General features: G+C 37.8%; 1 long non-coding RNA gene across 2 annotated transcripts in view; it reads left to right on the top strand.

The window, feature by feature from the left end:
- LOC131400722 (uncharacterized) overlaps positions 1-27,655 on the top strand; it is a 49,062-nt gene that overhangs the window by 12,051 nt on the left and 9,356 nt on the right. The window contains exon 1 of one of the 2 annotated variants that reach the window (XR_009217427.1): positions 27,351-27,436. The exons of the other annotated variant lie outside the window; for it this stretch is intronic. This is a non-coding gene — a long non-coding RNA (uncharacterized LOC131400722). Of the gene's footprint in view, positions 1-27,350; positions 27,437-27,655 lie in introns of those variants that run through there. 2 annotated transcript variants of the gene reach the window in all.

Genomic DNA, 27,655 nt, shown 5'->3' on the forward strand with positions numbered 1-27,655 from the left:
GTTAATATAGAAATACATACAAAAGAAGAAATTTTAAAAATGTGTGTTTTAAAAGCCAAGATAAACAAAGTGATGAATATTAACTCAATGTTACCCTGCTTTCTAGATTCCTATGTTCCATATTTGGAAGAGAAAATAACCAAGTGAAACAGGATGATTGGCTTTTCTCTTTTTAGTGACTCTTCTTTTCTGTGTTGAGGGATGCTTCAGTTCTATGTTGGCTATGCTTCAGTCCTCTGGAGGGATTGTATTTTTAAAAAAACTTAGATTGTTATCTTTGAAACCATCTTTACAAAGGGCTCAAATTTGAAGTAGTAAGAAACATTGATTTAAAACCTAGAAACGCATCTGATTTCATTTTATTTTAAATGTTATCCTCAAGGAGCACATTATGTAGTTTAAGTCACTCTGGAAGGGGGCTTCCAAAAATCTTTCAGTTCATAGGACTATTCACTAGACTGCAACATTTTCATCCACTTACTAATGTCTGAATGCCTCTAACACTCATTGCTGGTTCAATCCACTGTCTGTATGTGTGTGTGTGTGTATGCTTCAGGTCATTTTGTTGCATCAGAGGCAGTTTTACGTTTCTTTAAATTTGGAATCGCACACTGCTTCAGGGAAAAAAATGCATTAGATAAGCTAAGATGCAATGAATGGATATAGCAACTACACATAGTCAAACTCAAGTTTATGGTTCTGGTAGTAGAAGTCTGTGCACTATCAATACAACATTTTGATAAATTATGTTTCTCTCAATTTCTATCAAAAATGCAAAAAAAGTATGATGCATTTATAATTGTATTTGTAGCATTACTGAGTATATTTCTGACTGGAGAAGATTTCTAGTTTAACTAGGTATCAGTGAGCATCAAATCCGATGCATATAATTTTACACATTTTTTCATTAGAAAAATTGTCCATAGAGTGGTTTCTGGATTCATATATTTCAAACCTTGTTTTTCCTCTACTACCCACATACTTTGGTGGCAGGTACCGCGGTGCATACTCATACCCTGATACAATCTGTGGTCCTGTGTCTCAAGTCACAACACAGAGTGAGTCAGCAGAGTAGAGAGAAGGAGTCTTACTGGAAGCCATTCCTACACTAGCACAACTAGTAGTAATATACACAGAAGAGATTGATAATAAATAAAGATATTCCACCAATAATTATGGAGACGTCAAGGTGCATGTCCCTGCTGGGAATTTTAAATATGTATCTTTTATCTATGAGTAAAGATATGGAAAGTTAGCTATTTGTGTCCCCAACTCAGCTTTCCATTAGCTAGATCCCCCAAAAGCCCACAGCCTCTCAAACACCTCTTACCATCAAGGAAAGCATGATGGAGAGGATTTTGAAATGGGAAGAGACAGCAGTCTTAGCCCGTTGTGGTTAAATTACCTCATTTTTGCAAATTTTACAAAAATATATGAACATTTGAAAACACCACCAGCATTCTGGAAGGGACCCATCCAGCGGTGGGTCCTCAAGCTTAAGCTTTATCAACTTCAGGATGTTTCTACTTCTACATACAGGATTTCTTTTTTTCTTTGTAAAAACTTTTTATTATGGAAACATTCAAACATATACAGAAGTCAGGAGAATATACAGTATCTCACCATGTACCCATCAGTCAGTTTCAGCAACTATCAACTCAGGGCCTTTCTTATTTCCTCCATAACCTCACCCACTTTTCCCTCCCCTCCCCACCCCAGATTATTACCATTTCACCTATAGTTATTTCTGTACATACATATATGTCTAAGTTTATATTTCCTGTGTGAGATTTTATACCGAATTTATCAGTGGCAGTAATTAAATGAATATTTGTTTTGACCTCTAAAAGAATAATTACATTTATTTCTACTGTTTTCATAACGGGGACCAAGTCTGTTCAACACTACTCATTTTTAACATTTACAATCAAGACGAGATTTCATTTGACCTTAAACTTATACGTTATATGTCAATTATATGTCAATAAAGCCGGAAAAAAAGATTTCATTTGAACTGACAATGACCTTTCCTTTACAATAGAGCTGTGAATGAACTTCTGCTCCACAAACTCCCACATGTTCCATTTTTCTTATCACTATAATAGTCATTAATCAATCATCATACATATACACATACAAATACACATGGAAAGACACATGTAATTTTTCTTCCTATATCACATTCTTCTAGCCTAAACCAAACCAGATTTTTTGGTCATGGGGAAAAAACCTGTAAATAAGGTGTTGAAGAAATAAGAAAAATACATGAAAAGTCATCTAACATGTTAACAGTTAAGGGAACCAATGCCACAGCCATTCCACACATGTGCAGATTTTCATATCACATTTTATACCATAGTTATAAGTAATTTCATATTAATATATCATAAAGCATGCCTAAAACAAAAACATTTTAAAATCTCATTACTAGCATTTTAGTCAAAGTGAAGAGAAGGGATTTAAGTTGGTGCCTTTAGTTCAAGGAGAAATTTATAAGATTTTATTATTCTCATTAGTTAAAATAAAGCCTGTTGGGGCACACCACCTTGGGAATTTTCCTTTAGAGCCATAAATCTTCTAGCATGAGAAAAATAGTATATTAGTATGTTAGAGAATGTTGGTACATGCCTTGGCTTAAGAACTGCTCTAATATTAGAGTTGTGATAAATTCTTTCATAATTTGAGAGTCCACCCTGGGCTGGAATCCAAGGATTCTGGGATAAACAAGACAAGTATAGTCTCTACCCTCACAGAGCTTATGATCTCTTGAAAAAGACAACTACGCAAGGGGTCACAATCAAGTATCACACTTGTTACAACAGAGGAATTACAGGGGCTTCAGGAGGGCAGAGTAAGGGAATTGAAACCAGGGATGACATGGGGGCAGTGAGGTTTAAGCTGAGATTCGCAGCATCCTTCTCGGTGCGACATTATTTTATTAAAAGTATGGTTCTATGTAGAGTGGAGGAGAAGTTCAGGAGACAATATGGGGGCAGGGAGAACAGGTAGAAGACCATTGGCATTGATATGGGCAAGAGAAGATGGCATCCTGAACCAGGGCAGTGGCGAGGAAAATGGGCAGAAGCAAACAGATTCAAGAGCTATTTCAGAGCCAGTATCCATGGAGTTTGGGGATCAATTAGTCTGAGTGGTAAGAAAGCAGAAAGAATCAAGTATGTGTCTGAGAGTGGAAGGTGATGATTTTTGTTTTGTGAAGTTGGACAAGGAGTTGAACTATTTGGCTTCAAGATTTCTATTTCAGTTGATTCTCCAGAGACAGACAAACATCTCCCATTAGAGCTTGGCCTTGCTATTCATGAAATTTTTAAGAACGTGTGCATGTGATGTAATTACTGCTATACTGTAATGGGGCTGCTTTGTGCTTCAAGCTGATAAGCGAGCATACCTTTGTGCGTTCAGAATGTTAATTGAATTACCTCCGACTTTAGTTTATGTTCCTTAAGTACAAACTCTTAAGTCAGGCAAAAGGGATCACAGTTATGTAGTACCATACTTAACTACTCTTTTTATAAGCAAGGATTTTTATACCAAAAATAAACAGAGGCATATAGACATAAACCCATAAATTATGTGGGCTAGTACTTTAAAGGACCATGTATTTGCACAAGGACCAGCAGAGCTTTCCTAAAAGGGACTAGGTCCTGGGAATTTTCTCTAAAAGTGATTTATTTCTGTCAACATTCTTCTTCAATTTAAACACACACATTCACATATATTTAAATTTCTCCAGGCATTTGACTTGAAAGCTTTACTTCTGATGTCCTGAGTAAATACCTTTAGCAAAGAAGCAATAAAATATGTTAAGGCAGCTTTTCTCTTCGAATCTACCTTTCTTGTACAAATCTTCCTCTAAACACCTGAAGATTATTTGATAGTATTTCTTCAGAGATATCTCCTATAAAGTTTTTATATATTTATATATATATAATGTATATAATACATATCATACACACATATATTACAAACTATAGTTTGTATGTTTGTATGAATGTTTATTATTGCTTTGGATTTTTTTTCTTACAGAAGGGCTCTTCTCACCTTTCTGACAACATAGATTTCAAAAAATCAGACGACTTAACTAATAAGTAAGAATGTTAAACAACTTCACAGCTGCAAATAGAAACAGACTCATGCAACCATTTTCTACCTTTCTAGTTTATTAAGGGGACAACTGAGAACAAAAACAAGCTTTTATAAAGCTTGTTCCTGGGTGTATCATAACAGGAATTGTTCATTCTCTAGCCCTGATAATCCATTCTCCGTAGAATTCTGATTATCATTTTCAACAAAAAGATATTGCACATGGCCAATGGTACATGTCAAGTTATTTCACAACCCAGGTCATTACTGAGTGCCCAGAAATTCTTCACATTATTTATATTTTCTGTAAAATAATCTTTAGTTCCCAGTAGGAGGTAACTTTGCATTAAATGATGAAACTGCACTTCGGGATATGTATCCTATTAGTGTGTATCATATTAGTATATTATCCCTAATACAAAAATCTCGTCTGTTAGTTTAATGCAAAGCTTTACTTTCTCCTCACTTATAACTTACAGAAAGACATGTTGAACAAGTTAGTTATGTCAATACATGTCTGTTAAGCCCATGAGCTGAATTCCAAAAGGACTGGAAGAATTTTTTTAAATGCTCTGCTTACACTGCTGCTGCATTAACATTGCTGACCCAATTAAAAACATACATGGACGGTTCTGTATTTGTAACATTTTGTATGATTTAAAAGACAACGTACCTTAAAAGGGAGCAAAAATACATGTTTTGATGTTTCAGAAGTGATTCTCTCTGGCAGATTGAGTGTGATTCTCCAGCTAACCAGAGAGTGATCTCCTTTTAAGTCTAGATTGGGAGACCCTCAGCATAAGAAAGAGAATGAGCACAAAAGTTGTCCAGAACAGAGTAAATTTCTATATTGTTCTTCAAACCTTGTGGTACCAAGAAATCTTGCTGGTGTGAAGACTGGTACATCCATAGCGAAATCGCCCCAAGGTGTTGTTGACGTGACCCTGAGACTTTCAGCCAGGCAGTCCACTACACACCAAACAGCTGCACCCAATAAGACCATGCCTTGGCTCTCCATTTCCTACACAATGAAACATCATGGACAGACCCTCTTATCTGGTTCCAGGGTTTGTTCCTCGGTTCCTGCTCCATCCCTGCCTTTACTCAGCTCCAGACTTTTTGGCTTCACTTCCTGTATCCTGCTGCCAGTCCCACACCTGTACTTTGGACAGATTTGGACACTTGTCTTAGATATGATTTGAACTCACTCTCCAGCACCCATGCCTCTGGCTACCGCTCCAAACTCTGGTCTTCAGGAGTTCTCTTCTTGGCCAGTGCATCCACTAGACTCAATCCTGCCCAGCCAGAGCAAAGCAAACAGTCTGAACGATATCCTGAAGGTACTGTATCAATCAATCAAGATAAGCTTAGTGATGCTTACGTAACGAACAGCTCTAAATTCTCTGTGCTCTAAAGCAAAGGTGTTTTTTGGGGGCTTATTTTACTTTCCCATCATGGGCCAGCTATGACTCTGCTCCAAATCACCCTCACTCAGAGGCTCCTCTACTTGGAACACCCCTGGTCCTCATGGCTGAGTGAAGAAAGCATGCTGCATTGCAAACGAGCTCTTAAAGACTTGCCCAGAAGTGATACATTTCCAGTCACGTTTCATTGACCAATGCAAGTCATATAGCCCTGCCTCATGTCAAGGGGGCACAAAGGTACAATCCCACCCAAAGGCAGGAGAACCAAAGATATTGCTGAATAATGTTAACTGTTACCACAAGCACTAATTTTTAAGCCACAATTTTCTGATCTATTTGTTCATGGAACTGGAATATTGACTGCAGTGTTGGTTGGCTATATCTGTTAACTCTTATTAATCCTTAGAAAAAACTTTAACTTAAGGTTTCATTAAAACACAAAAGAGATTGGCTGAGAAGAAATAAGTCCTTGATAAAGAAACCTCTTATGCTATAACTGCTAAATATTATTAGTAGTAATATACTATTATTAATAACAGCTAGTGTTTCATTTATAAGACATTTGCTGTGTGCCAAGTATGCCTCTAAGCTCTTTACATATATCAATTTGTTTAATCCTTCAACAATCCCATTATCCAAGTACTCTTTTTATTCCCATTTTATAGACAAGGAAACGGAGTCACAGTGCTGTTTACTAATGTGCTCAGGGTCAACAGCTATCATGGTTTACTGGGTGCTAGTTTAACAGAAAATTGTAATATAGTTTGGTTCTTCTGCTAACTCCAGGGTTTCCACACTGGGTTATTGTGAACCATTTGGCTTGTTATGTCTAAAGCAATGTCTCTCTCTAGGCTTTAGTCTAGAGAGCATTTCTGGGACATCACAGGAAGGAATGGAGTGGGGAGAAATGTGTAGAACTTCTGCTTCTGGCTCGAATGTGGAAAGTCACAAGAGAGCATCATTCTCACCCTAACCACCAAAGCAAGCCTGATAAGCTACAAAATCAAAGTTTTATAAAATCCATCTGAGAGGGGGGGATGCAAAGAAACCTAGATGAACAAATTTCCAGAAAGCAATGAGCCCTTCATGGGTGAGAAGAGAGCTGTAGTTGTTCTCATTCAGAGCAGAATGATGGGTGGAGAAGAAATCCACATGGAAAGGGATAAGGAGAAATTAGCCCAGATTGCAGTGCAAGTTCAACGGTCTCATGTGGTCTGGCATGACAGAGGAGAATGCCAAGGGGCTCAGCCCCAGAGTAAGTCTGCACCGACCCATCAAATCATTCCCACAGGGTGTCACCAAGTGCTCAGGGGTATTATACCAAAGGCTAGGACAGGACAAAAGAGGGAATTCCCCCTGAGATGAACAGGACCTTTTCCAAGTGCAAGGCAGCCATCTCCAAAAGCAGAACTGCTTTTGGCACTCTGGGCTCTGAGGTACAAGCATAGGTTTGTCAGGTAAATTGAGAGAAATCCATCTGTGACGGTCCCACATGCCAACAATAAAAAACAAAATAAAAATGGGAAAAGAGTTGCTTGAACAGACCTTCACAAAAGAAGATTATATGAAAGGCATTAAGTACAGGAAATAGTGCACCACATTATTAGTTACCAAGGAAATGCAAATTAAACCAAAATTTAAGAGACTGACATCAAATATCGGTGAGGATATGGAGCAAGTAGAATTCTCATACATTTCTAGTCAAAGTGTAAAATAGTACTTTGGAGAACTGTTTGGCAGTTTCTAATAGTTAAACATACATCTGTCCTAAGAACCAGCAATTCCACTCCTAGGTAATTATCTAAGATGAATGAAAATGCATGTCCACAAAAAGACTTGCTTACAAATGATCAAAGCAGTCTTAATGATAAGCTCAAAGCTGGAGACTACCTATATGTTCATCAACATGTAAGTGGATAAAACATTAATAGAATACTACTCAGCAATAAACAATATGAATTACTGATACAATCAAAAACATAGATGATTTTCAAAAACATCATGCTGAGTGAAAGAAGCCAAGCACAAGAGTACATATGTATGAATCCATTTATATGAGGTTCTAGAACAGGCAAAATAATGTATGGTAATGAAAACCAAAACAGTAGTTGAATTAATCAGAAAGGGGCACAAGGGAGCTTTCTGGGATGATAGAAATATTCTATATTTTGTTTTGGGTGGTTAATACATGCAGTTGTCAAAACTTAATTGAAATGAAGACTTGTACAATTTATTGTAGCTTAATTATATCTCAATTTAAAAATGTAGAAGACCAAATATCATTATTTCAGAATATTGAGAATGAGTCAGCTCCAAACTGAGTTCATGATACAAGAGTTAAAAGCCAGGTCCTGTAGGCCACCCAAGGTCAATATAAAATAATCACAGCATTTCTCTTATCCAAAGTGTTTAACAGTCAGGTGCAGACACGACAGGACTTGCTATAAAAAAGGCACAACCCCACACCTAATGAGTGATCCTATCCTTTCATCTCTCTCTAGCCAGTGTTATCTCATGCTGATTCACCCCAAATCTGCTGATGTGTCACTTCCATAATCTCTCAGTGTCAGCCTCTAATTGCTCAAGGTCAGCCTTTAAACCACCCGGGATTCACACTCTAACCACACAGAGCTTATCAATTGTATGGCTTGCTGGAGCTCTACTATTAACTGCTTGATTGTTTCATTATTAGCATTTCTGATCTTAACTTCTCTATAGAAGTCTGTGCAAATACTCTCCTGTGAGGCTCCTTTTAAATGCTCAGAAATGACTACTGTTGTAGTTATGGAAAGTGGTATTATGCAGTAGGGTGACTATAGGTGAGAAAAAGCACATCCTCTAGTTTTAGTACTGCCTAAAATAGCACTTCTCATAATTTAATGTACAGAGGAATCACCAAGGAATATTGTTAAGACAAAGATTTTGATTCAGTAGGTCTGGAGTGAAGCCCCAGGTTCTGCATTTCTAACAATTTCCAGGTGATGGGGTGTTGCTGGTCCATGGACCACACTTTGAAGTATAAGAACCAAGTATTCGTTTCTCTATGCTTATGTTCTCTGTTTCTAGAAGGTGCCTCTCTCCATGTGTGAATTCTCAGTCCGGGCTTCAACATTCGACTGCTTCATGTTGAAAACATGCAAGCTAGGGTCCCAACGGTGGACAAAGGATTGCTTTTGGAATTCAAAATAAGGATTCTGGAAAGGAATTCTAATTTTCATGTATTAACTCAAAATCAATATGTATTCCCATCATTAATCTGTAGGATTCCCATTGACCAGCAGCTCCCACAGGGCAGGCAGCAGACCCAGAATCATCTGGGACCAGAGCAATGGGCCACATGCAAGAGCCCCACCAACATTTCAGCTTACATCGGTTAACAGGAGCACTCTGCCTGACAGCCAGGGAGGAAAGGAAAAATGCAGGTCAGTGAGTCCCCCTCTGGAATGGCCAGAGCCTGCCTCCCTAATCAGGCGGAGAAAACGGCTTCTTTCCCCAGTAACTCCGCTGGGTACAATATTGCTCCACAGGCAGGTACAAGGGAAAATAGGTTTTACCCCAAAGTGATCTTTGGGCAGTAGCATTACAGGAGATAAGATTATAATGACAGTATGATACTTGGCATCCCATGGGGACATATTTTCAAAGCCTTAAATCTCTAAAAAAGTGTTTAAGGTAAAATATTATTTCTATGCAAGAGTTCCAGACCTTCTTATTTCTTAGAAAAATACACTTGAATCATTGAATCTAAATAATTCAGAATATTCCTAAATTCCCGAATCATTGAATCTAAATAATTGAGAATATTCCTAAATTCCCTAACCATTTTATTTAAGCATTTGATTTATCATTCAGAATAAAACTTTAAATGTAAAATAAGAAATACTGATGCTTAATGTAGTATGATATACAAGAGTTACTACAATTGATTAGGTTTATCGCTAATTGGATTAGTGGCATTAATCTTTGGGCACACAAATACTTCGTCAAAGAAACACAAACACTAAAGCACATATGCACACACAACATGGCAGCAAAAGGAGGAATCTTCGATCTGCCCGTGGTTCTGCTAGTTTAAGAAGATGAGCCAGGCATAGTGTGATGAAGGTTAGGAGTTCTCAGATTTTGCATAACTAGCTTAAAATGTGAAAATAAACTCTAAATGGAGGTGGTCAGTTAAGTGCTGCCCGTAACGTTCAGGGATCTACCTATACACAGAAATCTTGGGATTTATTAGAAATAGGAACATTGAGGAGTTCAGCTGGGATTCCTGGTACTCAGCAAGACAGCTATATAAGCATGAACCAATAGTCAACTATTTTATTTTCACTGCTTGCTTTCCCTTCTAGAAGTCTTCCTCTGCCATCATAGGACATTTTATGACAGTGGTTCAAGGTTGTGGAAGTCCCTATTCCTAAAAAGTAATTCAGCACTTCTCAACATTGCAACATTAACATTCTCCTAAGACTAGCCCAATATTTTGGTAGGAATTGTAAAATGTATACTCTCAGGCAAGCCTAATTTTCCTAACATGGGTTTAGTGAAGAATCAGGATTTCTCTCCACACTCAAAACAAAGAGCAATAAAATCTGAAGGTGATTAGATATCTGAGGATAATCAGAGCCAAATTGAATTATTACAGAAAAGCTCTAGGTTCTTTTGCAATATAGTATAATCACCACCACCACCACACTCACTACAATCACCACCGTCACCCTCATCACTACATCATCACCATCATCACCACCACCACCACCCCATCACCATCATTACCATCATCATCACCAGTATCGCCACCATCATATTCTATTGATAATACAAAAAATTGTAGAAGCCTTATTGAAAATAATTTTGGAAGTAACTATTAAATCTTAAAAATTCATATCTCATTTGAGTCATCAATTGCTCTCAAAGATAACTGTCCAACAGAAATACATATACAAAAAATGCATGGCAAAGCTTAATATTATAAAAATGTCAATTCTTGCTAATAAAATTCCAATCAAAGTCCCAACGGGATTAATTTTGGGCAAACTGACAAACCACATCTAAAATTTACATAGAAACATCATTTGAAACAAGGAAAAATTACAGACACCCTTAAGTAACTTTAAAGATGGATTGATTTAATAAATGTTGATCAAGTGCCTATTATGTGCCAGGTATTGCTTTAGCCAAAGGGATGACTAAATAAAACCTTAGTATGCTCCTACTAGAGAACACTAAGCTGCATATACTAAGAACAAAATACACTCAGTAAACTCATGTGGAAAAATCTACAAGACATATTGTGAGTTAAAATAATTACAGTACAATATACGCAGTGTAATACTATTTGTTTTCTAAAAACCATCTTCATCTGAGCATATAAGTATATAAATACATAGAAAATAATCTAGGAATATATGTTACTAATGGGATGGATGGCTACTTTGGGAGAGGAAAGTTGGATTAAGTCATGGACAATTTTGGCTTTGTGTAATATTTGGATTTTTACAAAGAAGAATGTGTTTATCACATGCATACCTAAAATATATCAGGCTACCTGAAAAATACTGATGAAGCATTCATTGTCACAATCTCATCTAGAATAAACTGTACTTAATAGAATGTTTTCAAATACATTCCCACCTTTGGTGGTCATTTTTCTAGGACTTCAAATTCTGTAGGCTGGTGGTAGATAAAGTTTATTTTTGTTAGAAGAACAGACAGGTGGGAGAGAGAGAGAATAAACCAGGATGGTGTTTACCATCAGTCAAACTTGGATTATAATCCCTATTCTGGTGCCTGAAAAACATGTATGTTCTCAGAATGTATACTTTCAATAACAAGTAACACGATGTCTAACAAAAAGTGGCTTAAACAGTAGGGATTTGTTAACTCACACAACAAGAAATCTAGAAGCAGAGCAGGGCCAGGCAGGACAACCCCAACAGCTCTCCCTGGGCTTTTTCCTCATGGTTGCAAGATGACTGTTGCAGCTCCAACGAAGCACCACATCCTTATAAGACAGCAGTCCAATGTAAAAAGGAAGGAGGTCTTTTATTTATGCAGGTCTCTACTTTATCAGGGAGGGTGGGTTTTCACAGCAGTCTCCACAAATTTCCCCTTACCTTTGACTGGCCAGAACCAGGTCACATGGCCACCCTCAAATCAATCACTGGAAAGAGGTAGAATAATCACGTTTGACTTAAGCCCAATCATATTGCATATCCTAAGACTGAGCTCTCCTTCCCTGAGCACATAACTACCTGATACCCACAGTAATTCTGGGTTCCTCTGTTAACAAAAGAATAAAAGAGAAATCGCTGTTGAACAGCCAATCAACAGTTACAATAAGTAATTAAAGATTCGGTTTGTTTATCTATAAGTTGGGCCAAGCGACCTATTGTCATAATTGTTTAGAACACTAAATGAGATAGCATATGGTAAGCACTTGGCTTATACTAGCTGTTCAATAAATGCCAGTTTTCTTCCTCAACCTCCTCTATTAATAATTATAGCATTATTACCATTAGGAGCTTTTAAAAATACAGACACTGAGAAAACTAGAAGGTGAAGTGTCTAGGTATAGTTTTCCATTCCTTGTATTTAGATATTCCTATATACATAATATGTTTACATTCTGCAACCAGAAGTGCCACTATCTGTATGAGGATCATTACCTAAAGTGCCAAATTAGTTTCTGAAAAGAGTCCTGTACAAAGCAATACAACTAACTGATAGAAGTCATTAGAGGAGATATAATCTCAGGAAAAGACTTCTTCAATATTAATTTCAAGTTTATCTCTTGAAGAAAAAAGGGATCCAAATGGGTGCTAATTGGACACTATTATCTCAGGTGGCAGAAGGGAAGAGGGAGCTATCTAGGGCCTTTTTTATAAGGGCACTAATCCCAGACTCCCATTCCTCTCTTCACAACTAAGGATGACCACATTTACTTTCTCATGGAAAAACATTTCCCTGCATATTCCAAAATAATAACACCAAAAGTCCTTCGCACATGATGGCAATCAATTTAAAATTATTCCACCACAAACTATTTGATGACAAATTTGGCATTTTGATTTCAACCACAGTAGGAGGAGGAAGAGTAAAGAGGCTCAGAGCTGCGCTTTTCTACATCCAAGTAGGCAGATTTCCCTGGAGCAGCGGTCCTCAAACTTGAGTGTGCACCCCAGTCATCTAGAGGGCTTGTTAAATCACAGATTCCTGGGTCCTGCCCTCAGCTGGTCTAGGATGGACTCTAAGAATCTACAGGTCTAACAAGCTCCCAGGTGATGCTGATGATGCTGTTCGGGACCACTCTTGGAGAACCACTGCCCTGGAGTGATGCAGGAGCCATGAGCATTACTGATGGCATCAGTTGCTCCCTGAATCCCCTCCTGTGAACTCAGGCTCACACCCAGTCAAATGACACTGCAGAGCAGAGCTGTGAAATTTATAACTTTTCTAAATAGTTTCAAGTTACTTCCAGGCTTCAGAACTTGAGACCGGAAGACTTCATTTGGGGATAGACCCCTTCAAGTAAACTTGAAAAGAAGAGGAAGACCACCTATCAAAACAAGCTAGCGTCCCACCGTCTTACCTGCTAACTTCCCAACAAAGGGAGAACAAAATAATAAACACTCAGATTCTAAATGATTTTAAGGGTTTGCAAGTATTTCAAGTAAATTATCCTTCCTTTTTTTTATGCCCAATAAAATCATTTAAACAGAGACCCCAAGAATTTAGGGCTCTTTTGCATCTTTGCCAAAGCACAACTCTCCTTGATTGAGCTCCATCACAAAATCCAAGAGTGTGGCCCAGACGAACTGGCTAGATGAGCCTGCTGTCAACTGCTTTGCCAACAATGGACCAAAGAACTGAATTAGAAAAAAAAATTTTCTGTCATTTGATGCAACAGATTTTTCAAAACAATATTTTAATTTGCATACCAAGCCAAATTCCCTCTCGAAGGAGGAATAGAGCACATTCCATTGTGTAAGACAATACTCATTCCCACGCGGTGATGTCAGTGCTCAGCGAGCAATTCTCTTTCTGGGATTCTTTTTCTTGCGATTAAGATTCCTATTATAAAATTTTAACCACTTCACAATCAAGCAAGACGTTGCAAATCTTTCTGTTAATGTTTTTGCAAAACCGAAAGAGACAAGACTGTTGCCAACTGCCTCACGCACAACTATTTAATGACTTTTCCCTCATGGTATGAATAGGATTTCTGAAATCTATCTTCGCCTCCCATGACTTTTTTCTCATAGGAATACTGATTTAGATAGTTTATTTTTGCCAGCTTTTAACGTTCGGGGAGTAATCTGATTGTTTGCTAAAATGGTTGGAGGCATTTCAGGGCTGTAAGACTGAGTCCTGGTAGGAATTTTGAGGTTAATGGAAAACACAAGGGGCATTTTGCTTTTTAGAGGAATCCTGGGGCACAGGGAAGATTAAGGACAAAATGCATTCTAACACATAAATGACATAAAATGGCATGAAGTAGGATAGCATAACAGGGAGATTTTGGCAAGAGCCCGTTCTTATGGTTACTTGAAAAAACACCAAGTAAAAAAATCTATCTTTTTTATCTGTCTGTATACATGTCCCAAAATGTTAAGATTAAAGAAAAAAAATTGATTTCCATTTGAACTCTAATAATGTGCTACTTTTTTTAATTGTGAAAAGCTTGAAAAAATATATAGAACAGTGAAGAAAAGAAAACAATACAGTACCAACCAGCTTAAATCAACTATTGTTCACATTTAGTTAATTTAGCTGAGCTAATTTGAAAATGAAAAAAAAGGAGCAGTATAGAAAAAATTAAAATCTTGATTTTTTTTCCTTGTCTCATTTGCCTCTCACTATTTAATTTGTTGGGAACCCTTCTAATACAGGGTTTTATACTTTTATTTTGTATACATATATTCCAAAACAAAGCTGAATACAGTCTTCTATGTTTTTTAATGTCTACAAAAATGCTATCAATACAGTACTTATGATACTGCCACTTGATTTCTTTCATTGTGTTATACTTTTGAACCTATCTATTTTGATACATATAGATCTAGGTCATTTTTAATGGCACCATAACATTCCATTCTATGAATACACTACAATTTATCTTTTAGCCAGCTGCTGAAACCTTTAAGTGTTTTCCATTTTTCACGATTACAAACAATGCTGCAAAGAATAGTCTTGCCCGTGTTTCCTGAGTCTATAGTGGAAGAGTTTTTCTTGGGATGATATTGAGGACAGAGCCGCTGGGTCGTAGCATCTACACATTTTCAATGGTAGTAGATATCATCAAAATGCTCTTCTGAGAGGCGATAGCAGTTAGTATTCCAATCAGCAGCGTTAACAGTTTGCTTTCCCTCATTCTTGCCAAAAAGCCAACTGTGTCATTTTTAGTTATTCCACTCATCCATGGGTCCCTGGTAAACGACCAAGATGAGTTTTCTGCCTTCACCTGGAATGATACTGCCCTGGACATCTCTTACCTCTGCCCACCAGTATCCCCTATTTCTAGAGACAGAACCTCTCTTTTCTATAAAGAACTGCCCTTCCAGCCAGTGGGTTGTTAGTCACATAGTCATGAAGGAGCTTCTCTCTATGTATAGTGATCAATCTGGGGGTGGAGCTCAGAATATGGGCAATCAGAATTTCTCTTCAGGGGTTAATATGGCCAATGGGAGAGAAAATCTCTCCTTTCTTTAAAGAACTTGAGGAGTAAGGAACAAGCTCTCTTTGCCTGCCAGAGGAAGAAGCCACAGAGAGGAAAGAGGAATCAAGATTAGATACATAGACATTCTACTCCTGGGTATATAACCCAAAGGAATTGAAAAAAGGACTCGAACAGATATTTGTACACCAATGTTTATTGCAGCATTATTCACAATAGCAAAAGATGGAAACAATCCAAATGTCCATCAACAGATGAATGGATAAACAAACTGTGGTATATGCATATGATAGAATATTATTCAGCCATAAAAAGAAATAAAGCACTGATATCTGCTATGACATGGATGAACCTTGAGAACACTACGATAAGTGAAATAAGCCAGACACAAAAGGATAGATATTGCATTGTTCCACCTATATGAAATATCTAGAATAGGCAAATTCATAAATACTTCAGAAAGTATTTATGCAAATTAGGCAAATTCTTCAGAAAGTAGATTAGAAGTTACCAGTTACTGCTTAACGATTACAGCGATTCTGTTTAGGGTGATGGAAAATATAGTGGTGCTAGTCGCACAACATTGTTAATGTAATTAATGCCATTGAATTATACACTTAAAATTGGTTAAAATGGCATATTTTATGTTACATATATTTTATCACAATAAAAAACTTTCTAAACCACAAGACTATTGAGAACGAAAAAAGAAAAAAAAGATTAGATAGATAGGCAGACAGATAGACACACATATGTATCTCCTAATGACATCATTTGACTCTCTGGATCCTACAGTGCTTGAAGTCAGAACTAATTCTTTTATTTCTTAGTTACATAAATCAATATATTCTGTTTTTCTCTTTATATAATTCAAATTGGCTTCCTGTCACTAGGGACTGAAATAATCCTAGATCAGGCATAATGGTATACAGTCAGGAAGGAGACAAAAATATGATCTTAACATCCACTTAGGTTCTAAACATTTTATTTAAACCTCTGCTGCTTGCAGGAAATCGATCAAATCTTATTCTCATTGAGTTTGTGTGTGTGTTATTAGCAACTGGTAATAGCTTGAATAAACATGATAATTCCTTAATTTCATTTTGCTGCTTGATACAAGGTCTATCCTAACCAAATTTTTTCCACATACATTTCTCCTCTGCTTACTGTGCTAAGAAGAATGGAGTGACATGCTGAAGAGGACAGAAAGGAAAAAGAGTCCACAACAATGAGAAGATGGACATTAAAAGTGATTCTTTTACTCTACTACCAAACTGAAAAAGAAATGACCAAAAATCCTAAGGCAAAAATAATTCTGACATTTTAAGCATTTATATTGACCTGGAGAGTGGATGCTCCCTTTAAGAGAGTCACCATCCTTTCTTGGAGGAACCAGGAGTCCCCTCCTTTTTCACAAAGGCGACTAATGATTCTTGCCTTGATTTCACCTGTCCTTGGTAAGCAATTGACAAAGCCTCGGTGGCAAAGAATGAGGGAGAGGAGAAAGATGACTCCTTCCCCTTGATTTTTCTCCTCGTTTAATTTGATGTTTCTATCTTCACATAAATTTAGCAACAGACAACATAAACATAGCTAGATGAAAATTGAAGATTTAGCCGTTAGTAAATTCATGAGAACAATTATACTTTGAATCCAACAGTTTCTCCTTTCTCAGAAATTACACATCTGGCAAACCTGGTTAACTTGCCCGTACTCTTGCTCGTAGTATGATTTAGAATGAAGCAAAAAAGAAAATTCAATAAAATAAATCCATTTACAACGAGACAAGCTACAGGATTAAAACAATTATTTATTGTAGAATTTCCTTAAGGACTTAAATATGAGTGGTGGACAACAAAATTGTGAAAGGTCCCAAAATAACTAATAAGTGTGATAAAAGTCCTAGAAATGCAATAGTCTTCCAGACAGGCAAGAAAAAGAGAAGGGATTTGCTTGTGTGGAGTAGGAGAAGGGAAGGCACGTGCAACAGTAAATTGGCAGATACTAGTGATTGCTGTAGGCAAAATCCGAATATCAATAATAGTTAGGTTTCTTTTATAAGTGTTTTCACAGTGGCCAAGTGCTAAAAATGCAAATTCAAAAGGAAATTAGAAAAAATATAACAAAAATGAATTATTTGTTCAACATGAAAAGAAAAACACAAAGAGAAGATAGGAAAGGAACACTGCAACATTATGCAAGTTGAAACATCATTGTTCTCCCATGTTTCTTTCTTTTTTTTTTTTTTTGGCTCTGAAATAGCTCCATCAGGACTGGAAGGAGGGGAAAGCAAAGGAATCAGGGACTCTCCTTTGGAAAAACAAACAGGGTTTCCAAAATTCTTTTCTGCTTCTCTTCATCTAGTTTAGTCTGTTTCTTCCCCCCTCTAAACGCTTCCATGGGTGCTTTTCCTGCCTGGTATTCATAAGCAAGACATTTTTGAAATATGTAGCTTCATACCAGTAATGGGGTGGGGTGGGACACCACACAAAGGAGCTTTCGTTTCAAATATTAGCACAAAGAACCACTTCTTGAAATATGTAACATTTCCAACTCGGGGAAGGCACAGCTGGCTTCATGTGTCAGTGGTATGTAAGATCTTCCAAAAGGAAGCAACATGAATGACTACAATGTATGGTCCATATCTCATTATACCGCAATCAAAAATATGAGCTGATATTTTCACTTCTGACACGGTGTGAGTTTTCAGTCTGCTTCACGTTCATGGGGGTTCAGTTGAATGAATAATGCCATAGTTAGAGGGAAAAATTATTTGGCAGCAAGTAGAGACAAGGAGGGGATAGGAGGAACAATTGACATGGAAAGTCATTTGATATTACCAGTTAAGCTCCAGAATCAGGGTTTTGAGGATAATTCCAAACAAAATCCTAGACATTGGTTTGGAAACTGTTTCTCTAATCTGTGTTCTACTTTTGTGGCATTCCAATGAGTGATATCCCAAAACTATAAATGTTTTCTTTAAACTGAATTTCCTGTGAATTGGCAATAATTAGTTTAATTGGATTGAAGAAAATACGATTAATGTTGAGAAGGATATATTTGCTCTGAATCTTCTGGAGGAAAATCTATTCTGTTTCAGTAAAAGTATGAACCATAGTTATAAATAATTCACTATACAATGCAGTTATATGATCAATTTGAGGGCTTACTTAAATACTGACTTTTTTTTGTAATATTAGGCTATAATAATTAAAGGTATTACAGAGAGTTAAATTCTTTTTTTTTTTTTGGTGAAGAAAATTGGCCCTGAGCTAACATCTCTTGCCAATCTTCCTCTGTTTGCTTGAGGAAGATTGTCCCTGAGCTAACATGTGTGCCAATCTTCCTCTATTTTGTATGTAGGACGCTGCCACAGCATGGCTTGATGAGCGGTGCGTAGGTCCACGCCAGGGATCTTAACCCACAAACCCTGTGCCACAGAAGCAGAGCACGTGAACTTAACCACTACACCACTGGGCCGGCCCTAGATTCTTTCTTAAACATCCATTTTAATTCAAGGCCAAAGTCTTAATTTCCTTTGCACCGTTTCTCACCTTTTCCTCATTTATGCAGATATTTCACTGCATCCATTCATCAGCTCACTCTTTAGAAACAGAGCTATAAAATTATTGCATATATAAATTAATAACTATCATTTATTAAACAGGCACTCTAGCTGCTTTATATATTACCTAATTTAATCCTTAAGACAATGTTTTCATCACCATTTCAAGAAAGCAAGCCCCTGAGGTGTTGAGTAACTTGACCAAGGCTGCATTTAAACCCAGAGCTAATACCACAGCCTCTGCAGTTTTCACTAAGCTATGCTATCTCCAACTGAAAGAAGTTGCCAATACCATCATAAAGGGGACTATATTGAAATACCAACTAAATGTTCATTGATGATGAATAGAACAAACTATATCAGAGAAAATACCTTTTCCAAAATATTAGTTACAAGAGCTTTAAAAAGTTCTGGAACTATATCCCCTTAATCCTAAATCATTAATAGTACTTAATTATTTATATTTAAATTATTGGAGATTGAATGTTTATTTTTTTAGATCCTAATTAAGTGCTTGTTAGCATTTTCATAAATATAGCATTTACTACTTGTAATAAAAATTCAAGGTATATACAAACTTTAATTTCTCAATAAAATACTTATATTGGATTTGAAGACTATTTCCTACGAGAAATTGGCCACATTCTCCTCATCATCCTTGCGCCTGTTTTATTCTGTACTGCTAAGAAGACTGCAATTTACCACAGGACAAAATTAAGAAAAAGAGGAGGCAAAGGAGTAATGTTCAATCTGAGAGTAAATCATCACACTCCTGCCACCACTGTCTAGCAGCCCTATTGAGATTTGGGGGGAGTTGCAAGGAATATTTTAGTTGAGCCGCCTAAGTGGCTACATTGCATTACCAGCTCATAAATGCTAAATTAGCTGCTTGACCCCTCTTCCTGGTATTGCACAGAGGCGAAAAGTAAAAATGAGATGTCCTTGGACCAGACCTGGGAGAAGAAGGGAGGATTTGTATACCAACTTAAGAATCTGACAAAATCTATTTATTTTTATTGTATAGAGAGATATGAAAATATGTATAAATAACATTTTCTTATGTAATTGAAACATTAACTGTCATTGGAACACAATGTAGTATTTTTTTACCAGATAACAACACATATTTGAAACAATATGCTATTGTGACTTACATAATGCTAAGAATGAAGGTCTGTTATGGGTTCCATCATGTGCGTTCCCCCTCAAAATAGTCCCAAGTATAATTTGTAGCAATATACAGAGCTTACTGTAGATAAAATAAAATGGAATCAAGTCCAAGCACTTTTTAAATGTAGATCCAAATCCATCCCTCCGTACTTTTGTGTATGTGATTTAAATTATTTTAATAAATCTTAGGATATAAAATAAGGTAATTCATGATAATTGTAGGAAATCATATAATACTAAGCTATATATGTAAAAATAATCATATTCTAACTCTTCCAAAATCCCAAAATTTTATTAGCAGTTTGGTATATATATCTTTCTACATCTTTCTTAGGCTCATTGTAATATATGCCTATTTCTTTTTAAATTTTTCTCAAAAATAGGGTTATATTACTCCACAATTTGCTTTTATCATTTACCAATAAATCATTAATGTTCTTCTGATACATGAAAACACTCATTCTATTTTAATAGTTGCATAATGCTTCGTAGTATAAATATATAATAATTTATTCACTGTTCCCATTTTTAAAGGCATCTTAACTATTTTTAGTAATTTGCTTCTATAAGTAATGCTCCAATAAATACCCCTCTACATATATGTTTATCTATTTTTGGTTTTATTTCTGTAGAATCAACTCTCCAAATTGGGAGTACTGGGTAAAAATAGGTGTCCATTTTAAAATTGAATAGATACGGCCAAAATTCAGTAGCTTTTCATGTTTAGCTTAATTTAGGTACAGATGTTCATATATAGAATATTTATAGATATGTGCATACACATAGCTTGATTTATAAACATATATATCCTTGCTCTGTCAACTGAGAGGGCCTAGTAACAACAATCTCACTTAGCACCCAGATCTTGGTTTCTAATACCATTCTCCAATAAAAGGAACCAGGGAGCCTTGGAGAAACGACTAAGTCTAGGGGTGGGGCAGGAAATATACAAAATAAGTCTGGAACAATTTGAGCAACAAAATAAATAAAACAGTTTTGTATTATAACCCTAAATTTAAAATAATTTTATATGATTCCATATTGGCATAAATAAATAATTGAATAAATAAATAAACAGGGGAGACCAGACTTATCTGCTATGCAGAAGAATTCCAAAGAATTCATGGAGATAGTCTGCCCTCAAAGAGGTGGAGGATAATTCCCCATTCCTTAAATATCAGCTGGGTGTAGTGACTTTTTTCCAAAGAATGTAGTGTGGAAAGGGGCAAAAAACAGTAGCTTTACAGTGGAGAAACTTGACAAACACTACCTCAGCCAGGTGATCAAGGTCAACAGCAACAGTGATGCCATGTTGATAGCATGTACTGTTGATAATGTGATGAGAATGGGATTTACCTCCATGGTCTTCCTCCCAGTAATCCATAACTCCAGTCTAATTATAAGAAAAACATCAGACGAATTTCAATAATGGGGCATCCTACAAGATACCTAACTGGTACTCCTCAAAATTGTCAAGGTCATCAAAAACAAGGAAAGTCTGAGAAACTGTTATAGCTAAGAGAATGTTAAAGAGACATGACGACTAAATGTAATATAGTTTTCTGGATGAGATCTTGAGACAGAAAAAAGACATTAGGTAAAAACTAAAGAAATCTGAATAAACAATGGACTTTAGTTAATAATGTTTCACATTGGTTTGTTAGTTTTGGCAATGTATCATACTAATATAAGATGTTAATAATAGAGGAAACTGGGTGTAGGGTATATGGAAACTCTCTGTACTATCTTTGTAACTTTTCTGTAAACGTAAAAGTATTCTAAGATAATAGTTTTATTATTTTAAAAAAACAATAGCTTTTAAAATAACAAAATAGAAATTGAAAGAAATCATAATAGCAAGAAAAATACTTCAAAATAGATGTTTTTTCTTTGTGAGGAAGATCAGCCCTGAGCTAACATCCATGCCAATCCTCCTCCTTTTTTTTCCCCCAAAGCCCCAGTAGATAGTTGTATGTCATAGCTGCACATCCTTCTAGTTTCTGTATGTGGGATGCGGCCTCAGTATGGCCGGAGAAGCGGTGTGTCAGTGCGCACCTGGGATCCGAACCCAGGCCGCCAGAGGCGGAGCGCGCGTACTTAACCGCTAAGCCACGGGGCCGGCCCAAAATAGATTTTTAAAAGAAGGTACAGAACCTATATGAAGAAAACAACAAAATTATGTTAAAGAATTAAAACAAGATCCTCTAAGTGGAGAGAACACCAGGTTCCTTTTCTGGAAGACTTAAGGTCATAAAAAGGCCAATCTATGGGTTTAATACTAAGTATAATGATGTACACCTGAAATTTATACAATGTTATAAACCAATGTTACTGCAATAAACAAAAAATTAAAAAAAAAATAAATTCGATTTCCATTAAAAAAAAATGCTATTTCCATAAGAATCCAAGCATGGTTTATTCAAATTATGGGGACTTTTTTTTTTTGGCAGGGAGGTGAGGAGGTTGAATCAGATGAAAATGATTATAAAGCTTTGTGAAAATTGCAAGAAAATTTTGGCATATAATAATGAATAAAGATTTGCTCAATGATGTTTTAAAACATATAGTAAAGTTAGTATAATAAAAGGTTATGGTGGGCCAGCCCCGTGGCTTAGCGGTTAAGTGCGGGCACTCCGCTGCTGGCGGCCTGGGTTCGGATCCCGGGCGCACACCAACGCACAGCTTCTCCAGCCATGCTGAGGCCACGTCCCATATACAGCAACTAGAAGGACGTGCAACTATGACATACAAATATCTACTGGGGCTTTGGGGAAAAAAAGGAGGAGGATTGGCAATAGACATCAGCTCAGAGCTGGTCTTCCTCAGCAAAAAAAAAAAAAAAAAGAGGATTAGCACTGATGTTAGCTCAGGGCTGATCTTCCTCACAGAAAAAAAAAAGGTTATGGTATTAACATGGGAAAAGACAAAGAGATCCAAATATATATATAAAAATTTAATGTCTGTTAAAGCAAGTATTTCAATTCAAAATTGAAAGAATAGATGATGCATTTGGAAGGGAGAGAAGGAAGGAGAGGAATGGAACCCTGCAAGCAGGAATACAGGCGAGCAGTTGGGGATTAGGGAAAGCAGATAGGAGTATGTTTGGAGAAGGCCAAAATGCCAGGTTGTGTTTAGGCTTTATCCAATAGTGAAAGGACTGCTAAGAAAAGATTTGATTGAGACAAGGAGTTGGAGTAGGGGGCAGGGGTAGAAGACTAACATTTATTGAATACTGACTGTACCTGAGGTGTTATTCCCAGAAATTGACGTAGATCGTTTAATCCTCATCACAACTCTATGAGTTCGGTATTTTTCAATTAGTAGTTTGCTCTTCTTATTACCATTCATCCCGTTGTTTTATTTTTGTAATAATATTTGTATTGTTATTTTGAAATATTTTCTTTATTTTGCAGTATAAAGCAAAGAAGTAATTATGCTAACAGTGCTACAAAAAAGATTTTTCCATATAAGAGAACAAAGTTACGACTATAAAATTAAACAAGTGAAAAACAAGTATTGTTAATTTGAGTTGGAAATATTAATATGAACTCATAAGTTTTAAAAATGTGTACTTTCTGGCTCTGTCAACTAAAATGACCAGTAGAAATAAATGCCCAAGCCCCAAGATTTTGGCTTCTAATTCCATTCCCCACTGAAAATGTATCAGAGTTTCTTGGAGAAGTGGCCAATTCAAGATCTGGTTCAATGGCAGGGAAGATACAAGATGAGCCTGCGACATTTTGCAGTGCCAGAACTCAAGAAAGATTTCAAAGACAAATAGTCATTGCAAAGGGATACTGGAACCAGCTTAAAGAGGCTCCTATTAGTCAAATCTATGACAATCTGAGCGTCAAACAGAGTAACTGCAGTTGAGTATCCCCCATTTATAAGTAATAACTGTAGAAACTCAGGCTGGGTGAAGTTAAGTAATTTTTCCAAGGATGTCCAGCCAGTAAAACGTAGAGTCAATGTTGAATATGAGTTTCCATAACTCCAAAGCAGTGCTTCTACCATACACCATCCTTTTTGATCAAAGCAATGTTTAACTGAAGAGAAAAATGCAGAAGGGAGAATAAAAAGAGATAGTTAGGAAGAGACAGGTAAGGAAACCTGAATTTAATTTCCATTGGAAAGGATTTTATAGCAAGTAGGCCCATCCAACAATACAAAAGGATGACTACAGATATCTAAGCCGTGGCTAGATAAGATGGTGTATTAGAGAAACCACTCAAGTCTCTCCAGTACTAATGTCCAGATGTGCCAAGTGCTCCTGCCTCATGGTAGCACTTCACTTTAATGTCCCAGTAATAGTGGTCAAATCCCCACCTCATGCCACAGTATGTTCTCCAGCCCAGGTATCTCTGATATGGAGATTCCTAAAGATTTGTTCCTTCGGTTCACCCTGGTGCCCTTGTGGCTATAGCCAGTCCTGGAATTCAGTGCCTTACTGTCTCATAACCTTTCCCAGCAGGCTGCATTAACTCTTCTCACAGCTTTGCCCTCAACAGGGATCCTGGCCCCTCCTTTAATTTCACAAAGCACTGCTAAGATCAGGCTATATAATTTAATAAAATTTTACTGACCACATGAGGCTAAAAGGAGAGAATTGTAATGCAGAAGAGAAAATTTAAAACTAGATATGAGATAATGTAGTTCTCGGTACCCACCGTGTTTCAGAGTAGAGCCCTCCTCTCACTACCCACTCATCCTGGGAGAGTTTTTGACCATTGTCTCCCCCATACCCAAACTCTCCTGGAACCTAGAGAGAGGAAACAATAGTAGTTTATGCTTATTTACCACCCGCAGGTTCCCCTCCTGTGAGGGTACATCTCTGGCTTACAATGAAGAATTACTATGCCAAAGCTTCCCTTTGGCATAACCAAAAGTTTTACTGTGGTCATTTTTCTTCCCCACAACTGAAGAGCAATCATCCTCAAAGGAAAATCAAGCATCTATCTCTAACAACAAAATAAACCACAGAAACATCAACACTAGAGTGTCTTTTTCTCCCAAGGCTCAAATATGCCAGGAACAATTTCTCCAATTAAGGCCCAGGGTTAAAATTCTGGGACTTTCTTTCATCCAGATTCAGAAGTCTCAGTGAAAGCAAAGCTGCCCCCAAGCATGTGGCCTAGGACAAAAAGATCAGCCTTGATATGGGGGCAAGGAGGTGGGGAAGGGGAGGAACCAAACACGATACCCCTTCCCTTGCCAGAGCAAACACCAAGGGACAGATTACTCCCTAACGTTCGTTCTCCCGGCCTTTTTATGATTCAGCTAGACCCAAGAGTTTCACTTTATCCTGTATCTCATCTTGAAGACTAAGAAGTTGCACTAATGTATTGTGATCTCAGGGTGGTATAGAGTATAGACATGCAAGGTGGTCTCAGCTCTCAGCTGAAAATCTTCTCCCCACCTCTCTCTCTAGCCATCACAGGGTGCAGTCCAGCTGCCTGCCGTTTGGGAAGGACAGGCAGTGAGTCTCTCTTCCTCTCTCTCTCTCTCTCTCTTCCTCTTTCTCCATGTTCTAATCCGCCTACTGATAACTGCAGCTTTGAACTCCATCCAGGACCCAATGGAGGAAGAGAGGATTTGCACACTCCACTCTTGTAGCCTGGCTCTGTGCCCCTGGGGGCTGACCTGTATGTACTGCATGAATCAGCTCCCCAGTGGGAAGTCCGAGTATACTATCAGAGAAAGTGAGAAGAGTGAGTTTGCAGTAGGAATTCTCCCAGTGCCCTAGCTGCAGGGTCATCTCAGCCAGGCTTTTTTGTTGGCCGAAGGTCACGGCCTAGTCCACTGGCCCTCTTGACTGAGCTCACCTTGTCTTTGGGTCCTGGAAACGGATCTCTCCCCTCCACTCTTCAGGCTGGGGATGTTAACAGCATCCACTCTTACTAGCTCCAGGGTACTGTACCCTCTCTTGAGGCTTCCACACCTTTGAAACTAGACCCTTTATGAAAGTCGTTACAAATTACTCAACATGAATGTGCCATCAGTTGCCTGCTCATACCCTGACTCATCCAAGTGGTTAGGAAAGTTCTAACCTAACTCATACCATTGTGAGATGGATTTATGCTCTCTGGGATGGTTACCTTCTTGAGGCGTGTACCTATGTTCTTGGGAGATCCCTCTGACTACAATCCCTGTGACATGACCTGGCCTTTCCTCTGACTCACTGTCTCCAGTACCCTCTTAGCTTCTGCCCCCAGCAGTACATACACTTGCCTCCTAATGCTGAGATACCCTTATCTTGTGCAATGGGTATTGAGATGTGCTATCCGGATCCTCCTTCAAGGAAAGGCTTGTTGTCCCAGCTGCTGGGAGTGCTGCAGGCAGACAGCCTTCAGCTGGCAACTTAGCAGCAGAGGGCTGTCAAAGCCAAGGTTATGTCCTTCCCAGAGTGGCCTATACTCAAGGATGGTTGGTCAAAACAATGATATAAAGTCCATGCCATTTGGCCCAAAGCAGGACAATTACGATGGGCCAATTTTACACTAAAACTCTCCATGAACACGGCCAAGGCTGATGGCCTGCATTGCAGCTCAACTTCTCCCTCTACCCAATCCTGCTTCCTTCCTCTCCCTTTCCCAGGAGTTGACTCCAAGGGCATCCCTATTGGACATGTGCACACTAAACTCCTTCCCATGGTGTGCTTCCTGGAGAAACCAACTTGCAATAGTCTGCTACAAGATCCCTGTTAAAGCAACCTTGGGCCAATATTCCCATCACAAACTCCACATACGGTCTCTGGAATCCATGTAACAGGGAGGGAGGGTGGTTTCCTTCCAGATGGAGCCCCCTCCCTCTGCCATAGGCCATCCAGGCTTCCTCAAACGAGTCAGGCACCAGCCCTGTGGGCTCCTTAGATAATAACAACAGACTTGATATTTCTCAGCATGGATCCCACATGCTCCCTTCACTAGGACAGAGGTTAAGGGTAGGAGCCCTTGCCTTCATTCTTGGGGGTAATAAATGGTGGGACTCTCAGTGCCACTTTTTCCAAGGAAACCTCCTCACAAACTCCTCTTAACCTTGACTCTTCTCTTCCATGTCAGTGGGTCCTCTATTCAGATTTTCCATGGTCTACTTAGAATTATTGTCCTGGTGGTCTCTTGGAATGTGGTATTTATTGTCTTCATTCTTGACCAAATATGACTCTGGAAGAGCCCCATTTTAACAACATGTTACATTATGGAAATGCTTGAATATGGCAAGAATATCTTTTGGAAGAACTCCAGCGGTGGTCTTCTCTAAGAAGGGACATGGGTGGGCAGGGGAGAAGGATATGATTGAGACATAACTTGTCACTCTCTTTGTTTTTTGGGATTTTGTACCATATACATGCATGTTATACCTATTAGATTGAACCTTATGGAATTATCAATATTGGACCATTTTTGATCTACAATTTTCTTATTATCTCGTCTATCCTCAGCATAGTCAATTGTAGGAAACAAGAGGTGACCTACTTGATGTTTCTCCCACCGTTAGATTACAATAACTGTAAGTGGCCTAAGCTGTCGCTTATCTCTTCCTTTCAAACCTTGACCCTGCTGTATAATTTTCTGACTTATATCTTCTATACTCTGTTTGCTTCTGGAAGCAGAATAGAAACAGGATGGAACCTAAGGAAGACAGTCATTCCTACTCTGTCCCCACTCAATGTCCAATACTCTCCCCAAGGCCCCAGATAAACACCCCTCTTTCAAGACTCTGCTAAGA

The sequence above is a fragment of the Diceros bicornis genome, chromosome X (genome assembly GCF_020826845.1).
Source record: "Diceros bicornis minor isolate mBicDic1 chromosome X, mDicBic1.mat.cur, whole genome shotgun sequence".
NCBI classification, from domain to species: Eukaryota; Metazoa; Chordata; class Mammalia; order Perissodactyla; family Rhinocerotidae; genus Diceros; species Diceros bicornis.